This window comes from Pleurodeles waltl, chromosome 5, assembly GCF_031143425.1.
Source record: "Pleurodeles waltl isolate 20211129_DDA chromosome 5, aPleWal1.hap1.20221129, whole genome shotgun sequence".
Taxonomy (NCBI): Eukaryota; Metazoa; Chordata; class Amphibia; order Caudata; family Salamandridae; genus Pleurodeles; species Pleurodeles waltl.
The window spans coordinates 803,237,425-803,264,865 of record NC_090444.1 but is presented as its reverse complement, the minus strand read 5'-3'; the positions used below and the strand labels follow the sequence as shown (position 1 = coordinate 803,264,865).

Genomic DNA, 27,441 nt, shown 5'->3' with positions numbered 1-27,441 from the left:
CACTATTTCACAGCCATTTTCACTGCACTTAAGTAACTTATAAGTCACCTACATGTCTAACCAGGAATCCACCAGTTGTTGTTTGCAGTCTTGCTTGGTTCTTGCAATAACTCTAATCACGACTTGTAGTGTGTCCTAAGGAAACTTGCAGAACTTTACTCCTGCTTTTCTGGGCTCTGGTGTTGGGTAATTTACTTACCTTTACTGTATTCTTATTTTCCCAGCCAGTGATTCTCTACACGCTACACTTGTCTAGGGGGGAATTTGTGGTTCGCATTCCACTTTCTTAGTGTATGGTTTGTGTTGCCCCTAGACCTATTTTCTCCCATTCCATTCTATAGCATGTTCTATTGTTTGCACTATCCTATGTCAAATGACTTACCTTATTTTGGTGTCTAGTGTATATATTGTGTATACTACCCCCAGAAGGAGTATTGCCTCTAAGATATTTTTGGCCTTGTGTCACCCAAATAAACTACCTTAATTTTTGGTAACACTGAGCATTGTCTTTACTTGTGTATAAGTACTGTGTAACTATAACTGGTATTGCAGGAGCTTTGCATGTCTCCTAGTTTACCCTATGGTGCTCTACTATAGTTACCTCTATCAGCCTGAGCTTCTAGAGCACTGCTACATTTCACTAATAAGGGATAGCAGGACCTGGTGTAAGGTGTAAGTACCCAAGGTACCCACTAGAAACCAGGCCAGCCTTCTACAGTAGAGCAGTGTCTTGTGTCAAGTGAGCCACCAGGCAACGCAATAACCAGATTAGAACCACACGAACGCCCTGCTAATAGACAAAGACAGGGACAACTATCATGATAGGAGACACTGTAGGCCACTCAACACACATGCTGAATAATGTCTCAATCCCTAGTGTGTGGAATCACAAACCACATGCCCATGTCACGTCTACATTTCCAAGACATCAATAGCCAAAAGTCCTTCCCTCACAGCTGACAAATCTCAAATAAAGGCATGTTCCACAGGCTGCAACTGTTTGGTTACACATACTTTCATTGTGAACTGTGAGGATAAATAGCAATACTGATGACACCACCATCTTTGGTACAACAATTGCAGTTGAGAAAACAGTACAGGGAACATAGCACATGGACAATAGATTGCATGAGTGATGCTACACAACAGCACAGTAGAAATAGCAATCACGTTTGAACTGTAACACCTCCTCTGATGGGGAAAATGTCCCCCCAACCCACAGAGAGAGAGAGAGCTGCATTCAACACCTCCACTGATGACAGACACCAGGAGGAGCTATGGCATAATGCATCCAGGAGTACAGGTAACATACATTACATACAACACATACATGTTTCTCATGGGAAGTATTGTTGAATGAACTCTGCTCTGGAGTCAGCTGTATCCTCCTCATCTTCCTCCTCATCACTCAGTATGTCCCCTTCATCAGCCACTGGTCCAGCTGCCACCTACTCTACATCCATGTGATGCCTCAGGGCCAGCTTGTGAAGCATGCAGCAGGTAACAACGATCTGTCAAACTTTAAGTGGTTTGTAGATGTAGAGTAGGGCATCTCCGGAGACATGAAGGCAGCGAAATCAATGACACACCTCGTCCTGCCATGGGCCTCATTAAAATGATGCTCGCCATCTGTTGTCGGATACCTCACAGGTGTCAGCAGCCAGGGAAGGTCAGGATACACAGAGTCACCTGTGTGCACAAAGGTAGGAGACATCTCAATGCCGGTGGGGACACAGGGTAGATTGTGAAGTGGCATGAGATGACAGGGGCACACTACCTATTGGATACATACCAATGACCCCGTGCCCGGTCCCTCTGTATTTGTGCCATCATGTGTTGGATGTTGCTGTTCCGCAGAATGTATGTTGTGTACAGAACCAGGAACTTGTCCGTAGCCTGTAAGATATATTGGTCTGCAATACACACCACCTGCAAATTTATGGAATAAAAGTGTTTCCGGTTCCTGTACACTTGTTAATATATCCTGAGAGGAAACAAGGCAATATAGGTGCTATCTATGGCCCCTATCACATGAGGGACATGTGCCGAATCGTAGAAGACAGCCTTCACAGTGGTCAAATCTGCACATTGAGGGAACATGATGTAGCATTGAAGTTGTCTGAGCAAAGCACAGAGTACATCCTTCAACACATTGCTGAACATCGGCTGTGACATCCTTGCTGCCAAGCCCACTGTTATCTGAAACGACCCTGTGGCAAGGAAGTGGAGTACTGACAACATCTGCACTAAAGGAGGGATGGCATAAAGATGACGTATGTTAGCCAACAGTTCAGGCTCCAACTGGCTACACAGCTCCATGATGGTCTGATGGTTCAGACGATACATCTGATTGACGTGCCTCTCTTCCAGGGTAGCCAGGTCAACTAGGAGCCAGTACACACGGGCATGTCTCATCACCACCATTGCACCATATCTGGGAACAGGAGAGAGGAGAAGTCAAAAGTTGATGCATGCAATGTCTCAACATTGTCAATCTCTGCAGTAGTCTCTACATGTCATCCATGAAGCACATAAAATCATCTACTATTTACTTATTGCATGTAAAATGGCAGCTGCCTGTCCTCTATGCACAGGACAGTTGGAAGTGACCTCATTCCACCGGCGTTAGGCATCATGGTAGAAGGCGGTGTAAACCACTGTGCAACTCCACATTCGATAACATTGTTGCCTATGGGAGCCTGGGGTCAATGGTGATCACCGCCAACCGTGACGGCCATGTAAGGGGTGGCCGTAACCACCATTTACTTTTCCATTGCTAATTTGACTCCTGACACTCATGCAAGCAAGACTTCCACTGCGTGTGCTGCTGTGTTCTGACTCTGGAAGCCAAGATGCCACATCCTGCAGGAGATAGGGCCCCAACCTTCACCCAGGAAGAGCTGAAGAAGCTTGTGGACATGGTCCTTCCCCTATATGGACAGTTGTATGGGGCACCATAGCAGCAGGTGAGTCTCATGTCACTGATGTGTGATTGTGGTGTGAGTGAGGATGTAAGGAGTTGGGACAAGAGACACGGAATGGATGCACGGAGATAGGTGAGGAGTCTGAGCGTTAGTGGTGTGATGACACATGAGTGTGGTCATGAAATGTGTTTGATGTTTAATGTCCACGGCTAACCCTGTAATGCCAATCTACATGACTTTGTTCTTCTGTCTGTGTCAAGGGGAAGGGGATTTGGTGTGCCATCGCCAAGCAAGTGCAGACCCTGGAAGTACATAGCCGGCAGAGCACCCACTGCAGAAAGCAGTGGGAGGACCTGAGATGCTGTGCCTGGAAGACCCCTGAGGCCCAGTTGAAGACGTCCTCCCAATGAGGAAGGGGTGTCCGCATTTTGGCGGTAACCTACCCTGAGATGGACGGGCACTTGAGGGCATCACAGGAGCCACAATGGTGTAAGTACACATTCACAACTTGATGGTGTTCTGCCTGTATGGCTTCGGGTTTCCTAATAGTGGAAAGATGTGCAATAGGTCATTGTTAGTAGCACGCCGACTATGGGTATCAGCCACCCTTCCATAATTGGTTCATAGATGTGTGCCCATACCATGCAGACAGTGGCTTAGGAGGGCATCTACATCCAAATTGTGAATTGTGTGATGACCCTCAACAAAGTTTAAGTGCCAAGTTCCTACCATCAGCATCAGTACAAGTGTGGTGTCAGAGAATTGCAATCAGTATCAGCCTAACACTGTGACCGAGGTAATTAGTGTGTCCTCAATCCGCTGCCATGCACTGTATATGAAGATAGGTAAAATGGGGCCATATGCCACTGTGCTATTTGTCAATGCATTTGTGGGCATTCCACCTACTCATGCAAGATTATGTTGAGTAAGGTGTACAGGAAATGTCTCCACACAAGACCATGGGAATGTGTCAGGTACTGGGCAAGTGTGACTAGGTTGTCCCTCATCAAGTACATGAGTGCTACTGTTCCATCATTAGCAGTTTCCATCAGCATTGCTGTAGTATCCCCCAAAGTGTCCTACTGTTGTGGCATGTATGGGTGAGGGCATGGCCTGCCATGGCATAGCAGCAGATTATGTTGTTTTTAATCTGTGTGTGTGTGTAGGGTTGGTATTGTCCCATTGCACCCTTTCTTTCTCTGCCACCCTCCCTCCTCTCCACCTCTGTCTTTGTGTGCATCAGCATCATCAGGTGAAGGAGAAGGGGCACCGGCGAGTGGGGAATCTGCAGCCCACAGGACTCAGGAGGCTGGTACCAGTAGAGCCGAGGGGACCAGTGGGATGAGGGAAAGGGGAGTGCCATGGGGGAGACAGGATCGATGACAACATCTTTGGATTCCTCCTCTGATGGATGCTTCCTGGTGGTGGTGGACCCTTCTGGGACCATCCCAGGACCATCCTTGTCTGCCACCCCTTTACCAGCATCTCCCTCCATGTAGCTTCCCTCCCAGTTGCCCGAGCCCACTCATCTAAGAAGGTGGATATCTCCTTCACCGTAGGCACCTCTGCCTTAACCCAAGTCAGTCCTGCAGCCCTCAATGAGGAGGCTATTGACCTCCTGAGGTCCATCTCTGTGGGACAGTGAAACATCGTGAATGCTATCCAGGGACTGGCACCACAGATGCAGCAGTTGAATGCCTACCTGGAAGGCATTCACAGTGACCTGGCTGCCCTGCAGAGATTGTTTTAAGCTCTGCCCTCCGCATTGATGGCAGCCAGTGTTTCTTCTTCTTCTGCCCCCTTCCAACTACCTGTTCCCAATCCCACATCCCTCTTCCCTCACCCATCCAAAGCACACCTACATACCAACATGCATCCACATCAACAGACCCAGATTGCAAGGACAAATGCAAGCACCACAAAAGACACCACCGCCATGCACACACACAACATTCAAATGCAGACACAATATCCACTCCCTTGATGGACTCCACCACCACCTCCCCCCTCACAGACACTGCACCCCTCATATCTGCCGTCACCAGATCATCACTCCCAGATCCTCTCACAAGTGCACTCATTTCCACCATCACAATAGCAGACCACCATGCATGTGCCCCATACACCACATGCACACTCAGCACAACTGTCAACACCCCAACATGCAGCACATCCACCCTACCTGCAGACACCACCACAACATGCATTCACACATCCCCCCTGCCATCTCCCTGCATCTCCTCCCACCTCCTCCCACTACACCTTAACACCCACACTCACACACCCAACAGTACCACAGCAGACACATGACATCCACGCTTGCACCTGCACGCAAGGCACCTCACCATACACACCTCACAACCAGTTCCTCTCCCTCCGCTCCCAAATATTACTCCCATTACCAACCTTGTGTCCCTAAAAAAAAAATCCTACATGAGTTTTCCCTGTTCCCTCCCACTGACCCAGTCCCTGTACCCCCCAAGCACCTTGTTCCCCTCCCTAAACCCCAGCTTTCCACCTCCCAATATTCCCATGGTGCACCTGGAATTAGCCATACCCCTCCCCCACCTAAGCCATCAACCCCCATCAAGGCCAAGTTTACCCCTCTCAAAGCAAAAGCCAAGCCCCCACGCCAAAAATCTAAGTCCAGGACAAAAGCTCCATCCCAACCCAAATCAAAGGACCCCTCCTCCAAACCCAAACCTAAGGACACCCCTCTAAACCAAATCCTCCCATTACCCCCAAAGTGCCTGCATGCTCCATCGATGCCCCTGCCATGTGGAGGCCACTTTGCAGTAAGGAATCAAGTTGGGGCCATGTACATCACTCTGTGTGCATGGGGCACATGAACCAGTTGGACTGGCCAGTAGACCTATGTTGTTTCTTGCTTTGTTATTTATTAAGATTGTTATTCATTATATCTGCACCAGGGACCCCTTGGTGTTTAGGGTTACATACTTGTCCTGGTTTTCATTCAACTTGTATGTGTTGCATATGCATGATTTGTTGTGAGTGATTTGTGTGTGAGTGTGTGTGTTGGCACGGGTGCTTGTTTGCATGTGTGCATGGCAGCCACTAGCTGTGCTGGTTGTGTGTGTTGTTTGTGTGTGTGTGTGTACTAATGGCTTTCCCTCCAGTGTGGGCTGGGCGGCTGTACTTACAGTTGGTGTCTTAATCGCCGTCACTGATTGCGGAGTTGTATGGCCAGCAGGAGCACTGGGAAGACTTCCAGTTCGGGATCCATGGCGGCTTCAGGTGTGCCTGTGTTTCTGAAGGTGAGTGTCCTCTTTTATGTTGTTTGTTTCCACCAGCCTTTCCGTGACGGGGCAACCACAGCAAAAATCCTGGTGGTGTGCAACCTCATAATATGGTCAGCAGAAACATGCTCCCCGGCGGCCTGCAAATGCTTACCGCTGGCCGGAACACCACCATGGTCATAATTTGGCAGTCTTCTCCGCCTGGCCCTCGACGGTCCTCGAACCGCCAAAGTCATAATGAGGGCCTCAGTCTATGCTCTTTATATGCTTGGTCACACTGCTGTACCTCTTGCCATCCACCAACACACAGTTCAGAGCCAACAAAGCAACACTACCCATTATCCTAGATGACATGCACACACTAACCATGTCTTGTCACTAAAGACAACATTACAAATCCACAAACCACTTTCTTCACCAACTCTGCACGGTATACTACTATGACACATGATAATAGGTAAAGTGACACCTTGAAATATCATATTTACCTTGTACAAACCATTCTTCATCTTCCTTTAACCATCATTATTTTTAGTGAGCAGAATCAGAAAAAAATATCAAATCAAATACATGAATCAACACTGGGATTCATAAATATCGAAGAATGATTATCAGCCTCATTTCCCATGATTTAAAGATGGTGGCAAAAGTCCAAGAAGGCCAACATTCCTACTTTGTACCCAAATACAAGCATGATTAACCTGAAGGATCTTAAAAAACGCCTCACAATGACATATAACAAGAAACTATAATACATTAAAAAGTGGGAACCAGAAAAAGTGCGAGGTCACTTTGATAGTGACCTAGATAACTGATACCATATCCTATAAAGGGAAATAACCCCTGAAAGTGCATCCGTGGTTGATATGTTCCATGAATAGCTTATGAGAAAAAGAAGAGACAATACAATGCAAGCCTACTGTTTTGTAAAAGGTACTTGCTAGACCTGATTACAGATACTACTACTGATACTGCTACGACTGCTGTCACATCTAAAAGAATACCAACCAATTAAAACTGACCAGTGCCTTTTTCCCTTCTTGTGCTAAGCCTTTTTCTGGCTATTTGGGGCAGTTCACACATGAGCACTCAGAACTTTTTGTCCACTTAAGCTACCCACACCAAATTCTACTCCTTTTTTCCAATATCCTAGGGATTCTAGAGGTACCCAGAGTTTGTGGGTTCCCCTGGAGGAGACCAAGAAATTAGCCAAAATACACCAAAAATGTCATTTGTTTTAAAACAAATTGTGAAAAAAGGGCTGTAGAAGAAGGCCTGTGTTTTTTTCCCTGAAAATGGCATCAACAAAGAGTTTGTGGTGCTAAAATGACCCCCTTCCCAGCTTTCAGGAACAGGCAGACTTGAATCAGAATATCAAATTTTCAACACAATCTTGTCATTTCACTGGGACATACCCCATTTTTACTATTTGTTGTGCTTTTAGCCTCCTTCTGGTTAGTGACAGAAATGGGTGTGAAACCAATGCTGGAGCCCGGAAAGCTAAACATTTCTGAAAAGTAGATACAATTCTAAATTCAACAAGGGGTCATTTGTGCAAATCCTACAAGGTTTTTCTACAAAAAATAACAGCTGTAATAAAAAATATTGAAATTGAGGTTAAAAAAAAACAATTTTTCTCCACATTTTACTCTGTAACTTTTTCCTGCAATGTGAGATTTTCAAAATAAATATACTGTTACGTCTGCTGGACTCTTCTGGTTGCGGTGATATATAAGGCTTGTAGGTTCATTAAGAACCCAAGTTATCCAGAGCCAATAAAAGAGCTGCACCTTGCAATGGGTTTTCATTGTATACTGGGTATCCAGCAATTCATTCAACAAAATATAAAGAATGAAAAATAGGTATCAAGGAAACCTTTGTACTTCCAAAATGGGCACAAGATAAGGTGTTGAGAAGCAGTGGTTATTTGCACTTCTCTGAATTCCGGGGTGCCCATACTAGCATGTGAATTACAGGGCATTTCTCAAATAGACGTCTTTTTTACACACTGTCTTACATTTGGAAGGAAAAATTTTAGAGAAAGACAAGGGGCAATAACACTTGTTGTACCATTCTGTGTTCCCCCAAGTCTTCCGATACAAATGGTACCTCACTTGCGTGGATAGGCCTAATGCTCATGACAAGAAACGCAACGTGGACACATCACATTTTTATATTGAAATCTGATGTGTTTTTTGGAAAGTGCCTAACTGTGGATTTTGGCCTCTAGCTCAGCTGGCACCTAGGGAAACCTACCAAACCTGCACATTTCTGAAAACTAGACACCTAGAGGAATCCAGGATGGGATGACTTGTTGGGCTCTCACCAGGTCCTGTTACCCAGAATCCCTTGCAAACCTCAAAATTTGGCAAAAAAACACCTTTTCCTCACATTTCGGGGACAAAAAGTTCTGGAATCTGAGAGGAGCCACAAATTTCCTTCCACCCAGCATTAACCTGAGTCTGCCGATAAAAATGGTACCTCACTTGTGTGGTAGGCCAAGCGTCCGCAAAAGAAAATGCCCCAAAACACAACATGAAACATCACATTTTCCCAAAGAAAACAGACCTGTGCATTTTTTTAAACTAGACACCTAGGGGAATCCAAGATGGGGTGACTTGTGGGGCTTTCACCAGGTTCTGTTACCCAGAATCCTTTGCAAACCTAAAAATTTGTAAAACAAAATACTTTTCTCACACATTTCGGTAACAGAAAGTACTGGAATCTGAGAGGGGCCACAAATTTCCTTCCACACTGCATTCCTCCATGTCTCCCGATAAAAATGGTACCTCTCTTGGGTAGGTAGGCCTAGTGCCCGTGACAGGAAATGCTTCAAAACACTATGAGGACACATCAAAATTATCAAATACAAAACTACCTGTTTCTGTGGGAGGGACACCTGCGTGTTTTGTCCTGGGCTCAGCAGCCATATAGGGAAACCTACCAAACCCAAACATTTCTGAAAACTAGACACCTGAGGGAGTCCAGGGAAGTTTGACTTGCGTGGATCCCCCATTATTTTCTTACCCAGAATCCTCAGCAAACCTCAAATGTAGCTAAAAAAAAATCACATTTTCCCACATTTCTGTGTGGGATCACTGCACCCGTACACATTCTCTACCACCCAACATTCCCCTCAGTCTCCCGGTAAAAATTATACCACACTTGTATAGGTGGGCAAAGTGCCTGTCACAGGGAAGAGCCAAAATCATGTTGAAAATGAGGGAGAACCAAAGTGGGTCCAAAAGAGCAGGTTTGGAAAAACATTTTGAGGTTGACAAGTGGGGCAGAATTTTTATCGGTATAGATGTGACGATGCTGGGTGGTAGGACTTTTGTGGATTCCTGCAGATTTAGGAAGGGTCCAGCACAAAATGTGGGCATAATGCGTGATTTCCAGCAAAGTTAGAGGTTTGCAGGGCATTGTGGGTAAGAAAATGGTGTGGGATGAATGCGAAGCACACCACCCTTGACTCACCCAGATGTTTCTATATGGCAGTGTCCCAAGGTACAAAAAGTGCTACCCTCACCATTCTAAGTGCGACGATTTTGAGAGTTAGAGAAGCTCTCATGGCCCAAATGTAAAACCAAAACCCAAAATAATCAAATGTCCTCTTGCTTGCTGTGGGATAAGATGTTTTATTGTGTGGGGGTAGAGATGAAAGACTGTTATCCCCTTCAGTTGGGGTGGGGGCCCTGGCATCGAGTAGGCTTTCTGCTTCTCTGGGGAGTGGACCAGGGTAAGTGCCCCATCTGCCCACCAGTGGGCAGACCAAATTTGTCCCCATTTATCTGGGGTGGGGGTAAGGCCATACCCCCACCCTCTTTTTTTGAAAAATATTCTTCCCTGGTGTCTGATGGGCTCTCTGCCGCCCTGGGGTGCAGACGTGCCTTACAAAAATAGGCCGATCTGCCCCCAGAGGGGACAGAAATGGTAAAAAATAAATTTGCCCCCAGGGGAGTGACCCTTGCCTAAGGGGTTGCTCCCCTTGTGTGAAATTGCCGCAAAAAAAAAATCCCGGGTATCTAGTGGTTTCAGCCCCCTTTGTAGCAGATTGGACTAATAAAATAGACTGATCTATCCCCAGGTGAGGCAGAAATGGCCTAAAAACAATTTCCCCCCGAGGGGAGCGACCCTTGCCTAAGGGGTCACTCCCTTAAATAAATAAAAATTTAAAAAAACATCCCTGGTGTCTAATGGCTTCTGCCCCCCCGGGGGCAGAGTGGCCTAATTACAATAGGCTGATCTCCTCTGGGCAGAAATGGCCTTAAAATAATTTCCCCTCCTGGGGAGCCACCCTTGCCCAAGGGGTCACTCCCCTCCTGTCAATAACACACATAAACAAACATAAACATAAAAATCCTCACGATCGGGCTGCAGAAATGCTCAGAGAATCATCAAAAGAAAGGAAAAGCCTTTCCTTTCCTTTGATGCCTCTCCCACCCCCAGCCCGTAATCGGAAAAGGAATGCTTTTGCATTTCTCTTCCGATCCGCACTGGGAACTGAGCTTCCAGCGTGGTGTGGGCAGCCTCTGATGAGGTCAGCAGGCAAACGTGCGCTGACATCATCAGAGGTCAGTGGGGGGGTCGGGGTGGAAGAGGAAGCAATTCCCCTTCCATCCCTCCCCATGGGAAGGGGGGTGCCAGGCCATGGGGGGAGCACTAGTGGTGCAAACAAGGACGTAACCATTACGTCCTGGGCACCCAAATATTATGTTCACAAGATAACTGCCAATGCAGCAAAGAGAAACCAGTGATACGCTACATACCAGACAATACCGCAACATAGATGAGCTAAAACCAATCACTAAAAGTTTCCAATCCAGAAAGCTGCAGCCAGGCAGTAAATTGTTACTGTATGCTTTGTTCTATTACCTCCATAAACTGCTGAGAGACGATGAACCTTTTAATGCCACCTGCCCTTTTCGCATATGCCTCTACAAATAAAGAAGATATTGCTGTTTTCAAAGCTGAAAAGTGCAACACTTGCCTCAGGATAAAGTCTTGTCTGTAATCCTAAACTAAGAGCCATAAACACCTTTTCCCAAGACTGTGCCACCTTCAGGCAGGAAAAGAAAATGGGGAGCCGATCGCCCTTCCTTTGTTGCTGGCTCAATTCAGAGGACTGAGGTGATCCCTGAAGTCCCAAAGACAGGTTTTTTCCTTTTGAAAATGATGGATAGTCCTTAGTTTTACACTATAGTGCAGCAATGGTGCTATACTCCTGAAGCTGATCTTTTTTCTTCTACAGTTACAGAACTTTTGTCAACAAACTCCTTAGATAATTCTTCTCTTGTCCTCGGGTTCTTATCAAGTACTGCCACATCTCAAGAGAGACCTGCTGAGTCCAGCCCTTTATCCAGCCCTCCTTCTTTAGGGGCAGTCACTACCTCCTCCTCGGAGCTCAGGGGACTTGTTGTGAGCCCAGAGCTGTTGCATGACTGAAAACTATGAGCTGCTCTTGCCAATGCGGACACAGATTTAACTTGAACTGCGCGTGTTTTTGCTCAATGGACAAACGATGAAGTGGCATCCATGTTTTCCTTCAAGTTAGCAACTCCTATATGCTTCCCCATATTAAGAACTTCTTCCCTTTTGCTTTAGTATATCCTCACCAAGTTAGGATAAGGGGGAGACTCCTCCCAGCAACCCACTGCCAGGAACTTCACAAGAAGGGATCCTGGTGTGAAACCTTGTAACTCTCACACAAATAAGACTGACTTAAAATATAATCCTCAGAATTGAACTGAATCAGTCAAATCATTCATAAGATATTCCCCTAATGCCACTTTACAATGCACTTAACCTGGCGGCCCCTCGTGTTCACCTTCCAAGTGACCACTCGCAGATGCAGGAAAGTGTCAGTCCTTAAGGGCAGAGACTGCCGTACAATCTTGTCTTTGCCAAATTGTCAGCCGATGCAGCTTACTTTTGAGTTATGGATCATCTGAACCTGCTCCACCATTGCCCAAGCATTAAAATGCCATGTGGCACAGATCCTCGCTGGCACCAGTAAAGTCGTTAATCCTCACGATCTTCATGGCTCTGCACTGCAACCCAGAAGCTAACACACCATGTCGTAGGTGTGTGAGGGAGGAGAAGGTCAGGTCCTAGCAGCAAAAACTTGAGGGATCCGCCCACTGCCTCCAGAAAGCCCTTCAACCATCCTACAAGGTGACACCAGAGCGTAATGCTTTACAGCACGCCACTTAAGCTCCCCATCACTACATTTCTCCACCTCAAAACATCAGTCCTTCTTGCACACACATGCACTGCAACTTCAGCATTTCACAACACAGCTATACATCAGGCCAATAAACAAACCAAATGCTGCACCACATCTTCTAGTGTTACACTCATTATAAGTTGTCTCTCATTACTCTTGCAATGCAGATATTTTAACAGCAATATACAGGAAGCGCATTTTGTTTGTTGTAACCATCTTTATTACATTTTAAAGAGGCCTCTGAAAACTGAAATACTTACTTGCTTAGTATGAGTTAACTGTTTGTACTATTAACATCTGCCGTTTTTCAAAAAGTCAGAGAAAGGCTCAACCAGGTGGCATTGGTTTTAATAGGCCGTCATCAAGCAATATTTTGTAGCATAGGCATAACTGTGTCCCATCACGTGCTATTGGGCTTCCATCAAAATGCTGGATGATAAATAACATGCAAATAATAATATGGTCTACGTGTTCTTAAAATGGTGCAGAATTCAATATACATTGAAGTCCCCTTCAAGATATACTGACAGGCACTGCAAGGCTATAAAAATTGCAGCATGCCTGATACATAAGTATGTATACTGTACCATCGCGTACTCTATCAGACTATATCAGACCAGACTATAACATGACATGACATCACATAACATAAAAGAGCAGAAAAGAGCAGTAGGGAACAGGCACTAGGGCACGAAGACATTTCCTTTAAACTTAAAAGAGTGGCTGTATTAGAGGTGAAATTATGTCACAACCCGAAGAGTTACTAGTTATTAACATTCTTGTAATGGTATCTAAATTTTACGTGTAAGATAACAAATGCTGGCTTTTTTTCTTTTTTCATCTCAGTCACAGATTTGCAGGCTAATAAATGTGTTTTTGTATTACTCAGTGCATAATATAGATTATGAAAAATATAGTTATGATAAATATTAATGTAAATTAATTTTATATATTTGTTTTGAATGAAGAACACAATGAAAATGTCACAGCACTATTAAAGTATTTTTAAATTAAATCTTTAATTAACATAAAGTAATTTTTCTGATGTTTACCTCCAAAAAGATAATCCAACCTAAATGTAAAAGGCTCCTTGTTTAGTATACATCAACAAATATTAAAAGTGATGTACTTTATTGAAAGTAGTGCAATTATAATTTAATAAGATTTAATGTTGGATTAATGTTTACATTCAAACTTATTTACTAAAATTGAATGTAATATATACATATGTATTATTATGTAATTCTATATACACATATATATGTGTGTGTGTGTATATATATATATATATATATATATATATATATACATACATCTTCTGCGGATACCTATCTGTGCGTGTCTGGTAGTGCACTCTGAACATTTTTGAACCTGGAGGGTCTGAACTTCATTTACACGAGTGGAATGACTCACTAGAAAGAAGGTCAGCTTTACCTGACGGAGGAATGAGCCGGTCTCTATTCATCTTCCGTGGATGTGGCACTGCAAGTGAACAGAAATACAGAATGTGAAGGGTCCAGGGGTTGTTGTAATGCCTTATCATCGTGACTGCAGCAAAGCAAGATTGACAATGATAATGATTACAATATGGATGATTGAAATTGTTAAGTGTACTACTACACATAATTCTCCACTACAACTCCCACAATGTCTCGAATAAGATATAAAGAGAAATTGATCCATTGATGTAATTTGATACACTTGAGGAAGATGAAATTGTCAAAATGCGTCAATGGTAAATGATGGAGTACAGTTGGCAATTGCTGTAATAAATAGAGGAATTTTCAACTCCTGGGAGTGTGGCGGATTCTTTGCGTTTTTGATGTATGGAGCTGTGGTCAATCCCCGCTGTCTGCACCAGCAGCTGTGCGCACCACCTGAATGTTCACTTTTGTGTTGCAAAAAATAAAAATAAAATATATATATATATATATATATATATATATATATATATATATATATATATATATATATATAAATTTGGCTGCATCCTTTTTTTAGGGTATGGAGATATGTAGGTGTGCACTTTTCAGTATTTTTTCACCTGGATATTGTTAATAACCAAAAGTAGTAAAGTTACTCAAAAAGTGCTAGAGTACATTACACATATAAATTACATACACGCGTAAGTTACTTCTACAATGTTATTTTACTTGCTGGCTTGACTGTCTTCCAAGAACCAACCTTTGGTGCTGAGCATTCTGATGTGATACTCCTACAAGGACCTAAACTTCCACCTCTGTGTTGATCTTGAGAAAACGATTGAGGGAACTTCCCTTGAAAATGATACATTAACTATTCCAATTCTTATCCACAAATTTTCAACGCCAAGCCAAAACCCTGTGGAGAGAAGGTGATGTCCTCATACTGTGGGGATGCTGAAGTCCCATTGAAAGTTAAGTTGGAACATATTTGAGTATGAGTATTTCTGTTCTGTTCCAGACCTACCAGAGTAGTTAACAACTTTAGTATGTTGACGTTTGGTTCACAAATTTTCTTGGCTATTGTATAGTGGTTGTTTTTCATTAGTTTCCTCTAAATGCATACCCTAGGTTATTCTACATTTAGAGAGTCTGGGGATGTTTGTTTCATGATTAAGCCAATTAGGAAACTTGTTGAGCATTACAAGTTAAATTACAGCCATTTCAGTGCCTGCCTACCAGGTGGACATTGTGAAGATGTCCATTAGACTTTCTGGGGGATTATCCATGTTGCTTACTTGGGTGATCAATGGTTATTTTATCAGACATTACAAGATGTATGATCAGGTGGTTACAGAGCAGAATCAGAGCTGGGCAGTTATAAATAAATAGACAGTAACAGAAGCAAGGATACTGATAGAGTGAGCTCTGGAAAGCAGGTGACTTTGCTCCATCTGATCCCATGAAATGCATGCAGACAGGAAACTATTGCTCCCCTTCTCTGAATCATTCTCAATGCTGTTGTCATCAGAACTCTCATTTGAATGGAGATTTAATGGTAGTGAAAATGTGGTGTTGTCCTCCGTGCCCATGTCCCAACATTTTACCCACTACCGATAACCTTTAGTGCACAAAGCATCAAGCCTAACGGAAAAGTCCACTACCCAGTTCTGAACGTCAATTTGCAGGTTCCCATGAGGTTCTGCATTCTATAGCCTGAAAAGAGCTTCACATGATGAAGGTTTCAGATAGTATTTGAGATACTTTTTGGTCTGCCTCCTGCATGACCTAGCTTGCTGAAGAAACCAGTTTTGTGTGGATTACTTGCTCGCAATATGATCTTCTAAGGCATCTAAGGGATTACTAAACTCATTATTACTCCTTTCACATTTGCAAGACAAAAAGAAAGCATTTGTTTCATTACCGCCTTCAATAAATATGGTAGGAGGCTGAGGAGATCAGAGAGACTGCAACTTGCTTGACAATGAATAGCTTTTCTATTACTACATCAAAAACCAATTTATATCTGACTCTGCCCAAGGTAGTTTTAATGCACAAATGTCCGTATTGTCAGGTGTGTGAAGTGTAAAAATGCCACATAGGAAACAGCTGACTGACAAATGAGTTAGCAACAGCATGTATGAGCTGGCACCATTAGGGGCATATTTATGAGCCCTTAGCACCAATGGAGTGTCACTTTACGTGACGCTTCAGTGGCGTTAACCTTTGCTCCATATTTGCCAGGATGTGTAATGTCACTTTTAGTAGCGTTACGCCTCCTGGTAATTATGGGCCCCTCCGACGTAGCAACACCCACTACATGCAGCCCAAAATCTGACACCACCAACAGTGGTGGCGTTAGCAAGGCACAAAGAGGAGGAATACTTTTATTCCTCCTCCTTTTTTTCTTTTTATATGCATCCTGTATTCTGCAGCACACAGAGAAAGAACAAAATGACAGAAATGATTATTCATGTGTGGGAAGGTGTCCTTCCTGCACATACGCAATCATTTGAAAATTAGGCTTTGGCACTTAAGTGTGTGAAGCAGCACACACAGAAGTACTAAAGCACCATTAGTGATTACTTATGTGCGGGAAGGGACACCTTCCTGACAATAAACAATCATACCCCTCAGCGCAGACATCCTTGCACCATAGTGCGCCTGTGTTGACGCTGGTAGTAAAATTTAGCACCAGTGCAGTGGACAACACTGGGGTGTGCCGTATTCACTTAAATAAAGCTTATCTTTGTGTTGTGAAAATGGCAGAGCGCTGTGCTGCCGATTTTGGAGCTGTGTCGTGCTATGTCATTTTCCCATAAATATCGGCCTCAGTGTGCCATGGCCTGAATGGATCAAATATGATATTCTGATGCACTTAGAGATAAGACAACAGAGAAGTGACAACTCTCTGCAAACTGAGTTTAAGGAAGGGTCAATTCATAAGATCTGGCAAAGAGCTCCTGCAATATGTCCATTCAGAATGCTGCCCTACACCTGGAGTAGTTATAAAAAGTAGGGTAATAGTGAATGGCTATTTATTTAATTATTTATTTATGAAGCATATGTCACTTCCAGGAGCTTCTATACACTAAAACATACAAAATCACAAAAGACAGCTGGATTGCCTAAAAACAAATAAATAGAATAACGTTTAATAATCTGTGGAAATAGAGGTAGTTCTAGAAGTGAAGATCATGCCATAAATTGGGTGCAAGGAGAGTAAGAGATCCTCCAACTGTTCCTTGCAGTTTAATAGGAGAAATACAGAAGAGTAATTTTGAATAAGACTTAAATGTCCAATAGAAATTATTTGGTGCACCAGGCAGGTCTTTTTAAAGTAGACCCGATTCTTCACTGGCAATCACTTAGGCCCACATTACAACCCTGGCAGTCTTTGACCACCAGGGCAAAAGTGGCGTTAGTAGCACCAACAGGGTGGCAGTACTAAAGCCCGCATTATGACCGTGGCGGTCTCACCATGGTCATACCGCCGGGACCGCCAGGCTACTGCCATGGCGGTCCCGGCAGTTGTAATCTGCCAGGGCAGCGCTGCAAGCAGCACTGCCCTGGGGATTACGAGTCCCCATCCGCCAGCCGTTCCATGGCAGTAAATACCCCCATGGAACAGCTGACAGAATGGGTGACATGGGGGGCCCTGGGTGTCCCTCCACTTCCCATGCACTTGGCATGGGCAGTGCAGGGGCCCCCATGCACAGCCCCATTGTGCATTCGATTGCGCAACGGATGCTCCTGCACCCGCCACATTGCTGCCGGATCCATTCGGAGCCGGCTCAATGTTATGGCCGTGCTCCCCGCCGGCCCAGCGGGGATGTCAAATGACGACCAGCGGATTTCAGGCCGCATTGGCGGCCTAATGGCGGTACAATATTGGCCGCCCGCCAAGTTGTAATGAGGGCCTTAGTTTGTTTCTGTGCTTCTGTGCCATGATCAAATGCCAGCCATTCATCTTAAGTAAACATCAGTGAAGCTTTGATAGAATGTCTCCCAGGAAGCCCAGGAAGAGATTGCTGCAAAAATTCAGTTTTGAGATAAAACATAGAGAGACAATCCTTGCATGTGTGAGCCTGGGAAGGAACGGCAGTATGTGACTCTGAATTACTGTGGGAAACAATGAGTTTCATAAAGTCTGGCTTCAGGAGAGAGGAGCGAATTAGGAGATATTAGCATTATGGACTATGGAACGGCCTCATGTAGTGTCATCACATAGAGTTGGGCTGCTGTCTTGGATCCAAGTAAGTTATCCAGTGCTGGCATGTGTTCTAGAAAGGAAGAGCTTGAAAATGCATAAACTCTACTGATTTTTCTGTCAGTGATGATTTTTAATATGTTGGTCACATTGGTTACAAGGCATGCGCGGCACATCTTTTTGTATTCTGTGATGAATGCCTTAGGCAATGTGAGTGAGACTGCTGAGCATATTGGATACAGTCAATGTAGGAGACCTGCCACTTGGTCATAATATTCACCAATTGGTAGTTTTAAGTATGGCCAAGTTGTTTGTGTACAAATGTGGGTGTTCATTCAGCCCATTGTGAGATCAGTCAATCAAAACCCATATTTAACCAGTTTTCAACGACAATATATGATCTTTGACATGCTATGCAAGCTTAGTATTAGATTGTATATAGCACAGACAGCAATAGATCTTTCCGCATACAGATGGAGCTTTTTTGTTTTGTTCTTGGTGAAAGATTTGACTTTGGTTGATAATGAGATTTTAAAAAGAGTGACAAAATGGCCACTTTTTACAGGTCTGTATTGAAGCAATGTATAGTAGTGTCAATGTGTGCATCTCAAGATGTATTGAAGCAAGTGGAGACATATACATTTCTCTGGTTGCAGTGAGGGTCAGTGATGTCAGATCATGTACTAAAACCTGGTTACACAACTGTGGATCACTGAATATAAAGGGGATGATGAAGTCAGCAAAAACTTTAATAAGGGAAGTGTTACAAGGCAGCATCTGTAAATTACTTCAAAGGACTATAAATCATTGGAATATGAGTTGTATCCGAAGAGTAATTATATTTATTTAGCTGGTGGGATGGATAGAAAGAGATTTTTCAAAATGGTGATATTATTTTGAGGGGTAACTCTTTATCTTTCTTATTGTTCTTGTACCCTAGAGAAACTGCTTCAACTATTACTGGTGCAGCGTCTTCCCCAAGTATTGTTTCAATAATGAATAGTAGGTTGAGTTTGTTATCATAGATTAAATTATGTGTGCTGTATATGATTTTAGGGAACACATTTGTACTGATGAAGACTATTTTTACAGTTTCCGATCGAGGTGAAGGCAAGCTCTTAAGGGTTTTACTGACAGTGATCAATAATTTGTCATGGAATAAAGGAGAACGTCAGAGAAGATGAGAATCAATGCCTGGTTGGATATGAGTTTCTGGGTTGAGGTATGAAGGAAGCTGAGATGTATGAGAAGGGAAAGCATGGTTCCTGCGAAGGGGAAATATAGGTTAAAGGATTTATGTTTTTTAGGAAGCAGTGAATTAAATGAGTTGAGGGTAACTTGCAGGGCTGGCATGGTTATATCTAGGTATCTCCCCCTAGCTGACCAGCATGCAAAGCCATATACCTTGCAGAGTTTGTATTTTTTCATTAGAGCTTCAATAATTTGTTGTGAAGGCTGATACTGACAAGACAGAAAGTGAGTAAATTAATAGTGATTAGGAGAAAGACAATGGTGGATGAACAGTGCAAAGAAGAAACACATGGCCATTGTTTGCAAATGAACATTGAGTGGGGAGGAGAAGCAAGAAAGAAGAAAAGAGAGAGAATAGGCAAGCTTAGTTCTCAGACTTACAGAGGCGTAGACTTGGTATATCTCTCGATAAAACAAGAGAATATTTACCCTGCTTGACCAAAATCTTGATGAGAAGATGTATATGATGTGGAGAAAAACATAGCAGCCAATGTGAACCCTTTGATCATTAAAAGCCAATGGAAAATGAAAGCATGAAAAGTTTAACCCTTCAACTTGTCTTGCAAAATAGTGTTATTGAAGTCAAATAATGAAAATACTGGACTAATAGGATCTATTTATAATTGCAAAGAATAGACAACTAACACAAGTTATATAGCCACTAATATAAAAGGGGGGAGCATGATATATTGAGTTTCTAATAGAGGTAAAGTTACTGTGGAGGAATCAGGTTCACGATATTGAGTCATTGTAAAGAAACATGCATGAAAATCATGTGTCCCAAATATGCAGATTGTACTACCAATGGCACCAAAAAATCTGACATTGCTTTGAAAAGCACTATCTCCATGCCAAAGTTCAATCTTTCTTCACAAACATTTCATGGAGGTACAAATGAATTTGTTGGGTAGAGTTTCCACCTTTTATACATATTTAGAAACGAAATCCTTTCATAGAAAAATGTCAAAGCATCTCATATTTCAGGTAAAATAGTGCTGAATCTTTTTACTCTAACAGTTTCTAAAGATTTCTCTATGGTGTGCTACTGTCATCTTCCAGGTTTAACTGAAGGAACATAAGCAGTAGACTTTAAACCCTTGAAAAATATATCCTTGTTGGGCTTCAGATAATGGAATTGTAGCAAAAGTACATTCGGAATAAAGACATTGAATTTTGAATTGCATGCCAAGACTTAAGTCTAGCATTATGCATAAGTCTTTTACTCCCACTACATTGCAAAACAATAACCACACTTAAAGTTCCTGAATGTCACCAGAGCCTATATAAGTCTCAACCCAGCAGCCATCTTCCGCATTTATTTGCTGCTCCTTGACAACTAACTATCTATGAGTGGTTGAGTTTTGAAGTTCAGGCCTTGAGCTGTATTTATGTATTTTTAGTGCTGTTAAAGATCTTACATTATGTAAATGACGTGTTTTGCATTAACTGCTTCTTCTGGGGCTATTAGGGGCTATTTGGTACTAAGACATTGATTTGTTAATGTTAAATGTAAACATTTTAAACTCTCCAAATTATGGGAATGTTGGTGAATTACTGAATGTTTAAGTAGCATGCCTTTTGAATTAGAACAGTATTTCTGCATGCCCCACTGTGTACTTTGATCTGTGGGACAGGTGTGGAGGTAATAGTCTCAGCGCAAGTCATTTTCCAGCTGCACTCCCTCTGAGGAGGCCCGCATGCTGAGGCTTCCCTTTTGGGGCAGGAGCATTTCAGCATGCTGGTATTTGTTTGTAGTAGACTTCAATCCTTGCTTACATGATGTTGTGGTGCTTAGTACGGGTGATTGCATTATGTTACAGTAGCAATTTTGGGTTTACCAGCCTATTGTAATTATGAGTTTAAAGCTGTTTTCAGCCATACAGATGCAATTTTGGTGGACGCTCAACGCAGAGTTGCAGTTCTAATGGTTTAATGTCACAACGTGCTCTATGCAGGTGAAGAATACACACATTTTATTGTTGGGAAATTAAATTTTGCATGTATTAAAAAACAACTGAAAAAAAATAAAAGAAAGGAATATATTAGAAGACAGTTTGTTTAAGTGTGTTAGGGCCACGGAGTAGGTGAGTTTTAGAGGAGACAGGAGGAAATATTCAGGAGTAATTCTGGGAATAACTGAATGAAAAGATGACAGAGGAAGGAGAGATATCTAGTGGGAGTGGTGAAGCTTCATTGAAGAAGATGGTGCAGGAGAAGGTAAGGGCCTCTGTGAAAGAGGTGTTTGAATCAGTCTTCAGGAAGAAGAGAAAGGCTATTGATGTTTCAGTAGATAAGTATTGGTCCTTGGATGAGGCTGAGGGGAGTGAAGATAGGAAATCTGGAAAAGGAAGGATGAAAAAGATTAATATTGAGTTGGATGACAAGTTTCTGTTGTGGGAAAGAGATGGACTAAGCGTCACAGAGAAGAATGGTGTCCATAGCGGCACAAAAGTGGGTGTCCTTGGAGGCAAAAAAGTGATTCAGGGTAGTTCTGATGATATTTATGCCCACGACCATGGGGATAACAAGTTTGAGGAATTTATTTTAGATGATTATGACAATGATGGATGGGACATGGATGATGATAAAAATACAAAAGAAAGGATAGCTAAAGAGATTGTTAAAGATCCTAGGGGATGGGCATGTTCAATAATGACATGATCAGACACTCCGGAACTGCAGATTGGTGGCCAATGCCACATATGGCTGATTTCATAATGCTTTGGATTGAAAGACTGTTGGAAAAGGAATCTAGGGCTGTGAGGAGAACTGAGTGTTCTCGTCTAGTAGTTGTTGAGGACAAGGCTTGTGCGACACCTCATTTACACCCAGAACTTGTAAGTTTAGGATGTGATCCAAGAAAGGGGCTGAAGAGGGCACTAAAGCAGTGCTGGGATAGGCTGCTAGATGTATTGGGCCTGTTGCCAGAAATTTAGATATGGCTGAAGAGGCAAAAACAAAATCCGTTCAGGTAAATATTGATTTGTTGCATAGCTGGTCACAGAGGGTGATGTGTTTGTTTGGAAACGCTAATTCTCCGTTGATGGCTGAGCGAAGAAAATCAATTTTGATGCCGATAATTTGGGAAATCTAAACTGGTGTTTGGTTTACAAACCTTTCAAGATTGAGGGCTTCCATCTGTTGAGAGATATTTTGCAGAGAAATGACTGGATGGTGAAGTTAGACGGTGAGAGTCGCATGTTTCTTCAGTTCAGGTGGAGTAGGGGACCTTTATCAGTTTGTTTTGCCTGCCTTACGGACCAGCGTCAGCTCCTTAGTGTTTGAGGAAGGTGCTGAGGTCAATAGCAGCTTTCCTCAGAAAAAGGGGAGTTTGTAAGATAATGTATCCAGTCAAGTTTTTAATCTTGTCACAAGATCAGGAGGAGTTGAAAGAGCAACTTCAATTAGTAGTTGGTCGCATGGAATCTCTGGGGTTTTTGATCAATATGGAAAAATCAGTGTTGGAAACCTGCCAAGAGTTGGATTTCTTCCGGTTTCAGGTGAGTACAGCGTATGTGACATTGAGTGTGCCTGAAAAGAAAGTGATGAAATAAAGACAGAGGTCAGACAGGTTTTAATAAAGAAACAGTCTGTTACATTGAGGTCTTTGGTGAGAGTAATAGAGTTATTTACATCTTCTATTCAGGTGGGTTTTCTGGGCTGCCTTATTACAGAGCACTGACAAAATTGAAGACAGAAGGTTTGAGAGGATTATGGTAGGGGGACCAAATTCAGGTTTCGGTGGAAGAGAGAAGTAGTTTGGTGGTTAGACAATCTAGATACCACAAATGGCCGGCCTATATTTGGAATATGTCCAGATTATGTGCTGGAGACAGATGCAAGCCTTCTTGGTTGGGGTGCTTGTCTAGGTCATTAAGAGAAAGGTAGCAACTGGACAGTGGAAGAAAACTTCAAGAACATAAATGGTTTGAAAATGAAAGTAGGACTTTTTGCTTTGCAGGGGTTTTGTTGAAAATGGACAATGTTTCGTAGGCTCTGTATATAAACCAATGGGATGACAGCAGGTTGAGAAAGCTGACTCAGATTGTGAAATAGATGTGGGATTTCTGTCTGGAACAAAAAAATAGGTTTATGAGTGAAGGATTTTCCAAGGCTATCCAATACTATAAAGGATTGGAATTCAAAGTATCTCAGGGAATACAGCGATAGGAAGCTGAATGTACACTTATTCAAGATAATTCTGCAAATGTGGGGTCCCCTGGATGTTAATTTATTTTAGTTGAAGCTGACATTTCAGTTATCCGGTATTACAGTTGCAGGCCAGATCCCAAAGCGGAGGAGGTGGATGCATTTCAGCAGGATTGGAAGGTAGTTCTGCTGTATGCTTTCCCTCATAAAAGTATGATGATTCAAAGGGTGTTGTTGATGGTGAGAAGGCAGAGATATTAGTTGATTCGGGTTTCTCCATTTTGGAAAGCTCAACCTTGGAATCCAGGGTTGTTGGAGTTAGCAGTGGAGGAGCCTTATTTGATTCTGGATTCAGAACAAGTACTGTCAGGGCCAGAAGGAAGAGTTTCATCCTTTGGTCATGGAAGGGGCTTTGAGCCTTCTTATTTAGAAGATTGCATGGGAGGAAAGACCTTTGCAGGACTTGCTCAGAGAGTCATGGACACCTAGTACTAGAAAGTGTTATATTGGGGCGTAGAAGAAATGGGTGTGTAGGTGCTTGGAGGGGCACTTGGATGCCGTGGAGGCTTCTTCTATAGAGGTTTCTAAATTCCTATCTTTCTTTTTGAAAAAGGCATGAGTTATAGGACTATAAATTGTTATAGTTCTATGGTGGTGGCAAGTCATGCTCCTGTAGGAGGTTATCCCATAAGAAGAGATCCCTTAATTGGTAGAATGATGAAAGGCATCAACTTACAGTGCCCACCCAGGTATAAGTGTTTGTGGGGTGTGAATTTGATATTTCAGATGTTGGAAAGATGGACCACAAATACTTATTTATCTTTACAACAACTGTCTTGTAAGGTGGCAACTTTGTTATGCTTAATCTCTTTTAGGAGAGTATCAGATGTACAGGCTTTGGAGGTAAGTAACCGATTTTATAGTCCAGATGGAGTACTGTTTTAAATTATGAAACACACGGAGACTATGATGTCTACATTTTATCCAAAATGTGACGAGCATCCTAATTTGTGTATGGTTCACTGTTTGAAGGAGTTTTAGAGTAGAATGGAAGAGTTTTGGAAAGACTGGGTAAATCAATTGTTGATTTCTTATTTGAGACCATTTATTCCAGTAAGCTCAGCAACAATAGCACATTGGGTGAGAGTCTGTATGCTTGAGGCTGGAGTAGAGACGCTGATGTTTGGTGCACATTCAGTCAGAGGTGCGATGGCAAGTAGGTTTTCTCATCAGGTGGTCAACTGGAGAAGAAATTAAAAGCAGCTGACTGGTTTAATGTGGTTGTGTTTGCAAGGTTTTATTTAAAACCAATGGAACATGTATCATCTGTGGTCTTGTCACTGCTTTGAACATGCATAATGCTAGCCTTCAGTCTTGACATGAAATGTTGGTTCTCCAAGTTTGTGTATAGAGAATCTGGATTTCATTAAAGTCACAGAGGCTAGCATAATCCCGCCATCCCTTCTCAGATAAGGATGTTTGTAAAGAGCAGTGGATATAAATTAATTTTATAAATAATAGTTTGTTGGACTTGAATTGTGATTCTGTTTCCTTCAGTTGCAGAATAAGAGTGAAGAGTATTGGTGCAGAAGAAGTTGTGAAAGTGTTCCAATTTTTATCATTTTTTTTTAAAGATGCTTCAGGTGTCTGTGATGAAGAAGCTTAAAAGAGGAAGATGGCTGCTGGGTTGAGTCTCATATAGATTCTAGTGACATTCTGGTTCTTGACTTTTACGTGTGGTTATTGTTTTCTTTGAAGTGCTGCAATGGAGTGGCAATATTAGATATGCATGATGCTAGCCTCTGTGTTTTTAATGAAATCTAGATTCTCTCTCTACACAAACTTGGAGAATCTATCTTCTTCACTCATGTTTGTTTGAATAATATTGGGCAAATCACTCATCATATAAAGGAGGTGACATTTGGGTCTCTGATGCTATTGATTGTGATTTCCAAATTGAGACATTAATCATTGCAATAAATTGAGCACAAGCACCACAAAAGAGCCACAGAGACAGTCTTTTACAACTGAAGAATTTGAATAGGGCAGATCAGTCACAAGAAGCTGTATTTAAACAATTGTAATACAAGGATCCCAGCATCATAGTTTTTTCCTACAACTTGTGAATGTGGGAGTGGTCCTTCTCGCAGTCATATATTAGGAGGCTGCCAATCAATATTGTAGCATCAGACCAACAGGAAGATTTAAGAGGCCCTAGTGCCTCCTTGCACCACGTTGGCACAATTTCTTTACATTAATGTTGCCCAATAAGGCCAAAATTGCGTGCCAAATTTACAAAGTGGCGCATTGCATGCATTGCGCCACTTTGTAACCCTTTGCTCTACATTATGCCTACACCAGGCACAATGTATGCAAAGGGCATGTTCACCATTTTTTGACCCCGGTGTTTTTTTTTGCCACTTTTAATGCCTTTTCAAAGCAGGCGTTAAAAGGAGGCACACCATTGTTTACAATGGGCCTCAATGGGCTTTGCAGGATTATCATTGTTTGACTTGGCCCTTTTTGCAGGGTCATACTCAATCTTTTAGCCTCCTTCCTCCTAATTTTTCTGACCTGTTTTTGTTGGCTTAAGGACTCTGGGCACTTTACCATTGCTAACCAGTGCTAAAGTGCATATGCTGTATACATTGTATTGTTAATTGGCTTTCCATGATTGGCATATTTGATTTACTAGTAAGTCCCTACTAAAATGCGCTAAAAGTGCCCAGGGCCTGTAAATCAAATGCTACTAGTGGGCCTGCAGCACTGGTTGTGCCACCCACATTAGTAGCCCTGTAAAAATGGCTCAGACCTGCCACTGCAGTGTCTGTGTGTGTAGTTTTAAACTGCTAGTTCGACTTGGCAGATGTACCCACTTGCTAGGTCTAAACCTTCCCTTTTTATACATGCAAGACACCCCTAGGATAGGCCCTAGGTAGCCCCATGGGCAGGGTGCATTTTATGTTAAAGGAGGGACATGTACATATGTATTTTACATGTCCTGACAGTGAAATACTGCCAAATTCAGTTTTCACTGTTGCAAGGCCTATCTCTCTCATAGCTTAACATGGGGCTGCCTTTAAATGTTATTAAAGCACAGATTCCCTTTAGGATCAGATTAAAATATGGAGTTTAGGGTCTCTAAATTCACAATTTAAAAATGCATCTGTTTGTAGATTTCCTGTCTGGGTCAGTTTGACAGCTGGGCTGTTTGCACCTCTCCTCTAGACAGTGATGCAAAGGGAGCTGGGGTGTAGCCTTCATATCCTGATGTGCCATCTGGGCTGAGTGGAGGGGAGGAGTGGTCACTTACACCTGAAAGGGCTGTGCCTGCTCCCACACAATGCAGTCCTGAGAAAGGCAGGAGTTTGAAAACAATAGTGGCTTCTCATTGGTGAAGAATCTCCAAGGGCTTGGACTGAGCTTGCCTCCTTTTGTTGAAGTTTCAGGGACAACAAAGACTTCTCTCTGCCAGCAGCTGGGCTTTCTGCTGAGAGTCCTGCCTGCCAAGTGGTACTCTAACCTTTTTCTGAGCCCTTGAAAGGTGCAGCTGGTGGGAAAGGACAGAAATCCATGCAAAGAGCGCAGTGCAGGGAAACTTTTGACGCACCACCTGCCTCACTACTGCAAACTGACGCACCACCGGCCTCGTGGCTCAAATCGATGCTCTGCCTGCATTGTGGCTGGAGAAACGACACACAACACCTGCAGCAGCTGCTGTTAATGATGCAAGCTCCCACACAGTGCGGTTCCTTGACACCGTGCGACCGGATCTCAACGCAATATTGGTGGGCACAGAAAATCAATGCAAAGCCTGCCAGGACCCGAGGGGCTTATCCTGGATCAACACATCCCTCTCTTGCGGGAGAGAAGAAACAACACACCCTGACCTCACCAGAGGAGGAACGATGCACGGTCTCGCTTGCGAGTGAGAAATCGATGCATCTCTGGCCTTTTTTGATGCACACTCGCCCGTGCAGCTTTATTTTGATGCTACCCTGGT

At 42.9% G+C, this 27,441-nt stretch overlaps 1 long non-coding RNA gene across 1 annotated transcript in view; it reads right to left on the bottom strand.

Moving 5' to 3' along the window:
• Window positions 1-27,441, bottom strand: part of LOC138297317 (uncharacterized) — a 229,415-nt gene that overhangs the window by 182,807 nt on the left and 19,167 nt on the right. The window contains exon 2 of the long non-coding RNA XR_011204021.1: window positions 13,842-13,889. This is a non-coding gene — a long non-coding RNA (uncharacterized lncRNA). The remainder of the gene's footprint in view (window positions 1-13,841; window positions 13,890-27,441) is intronic.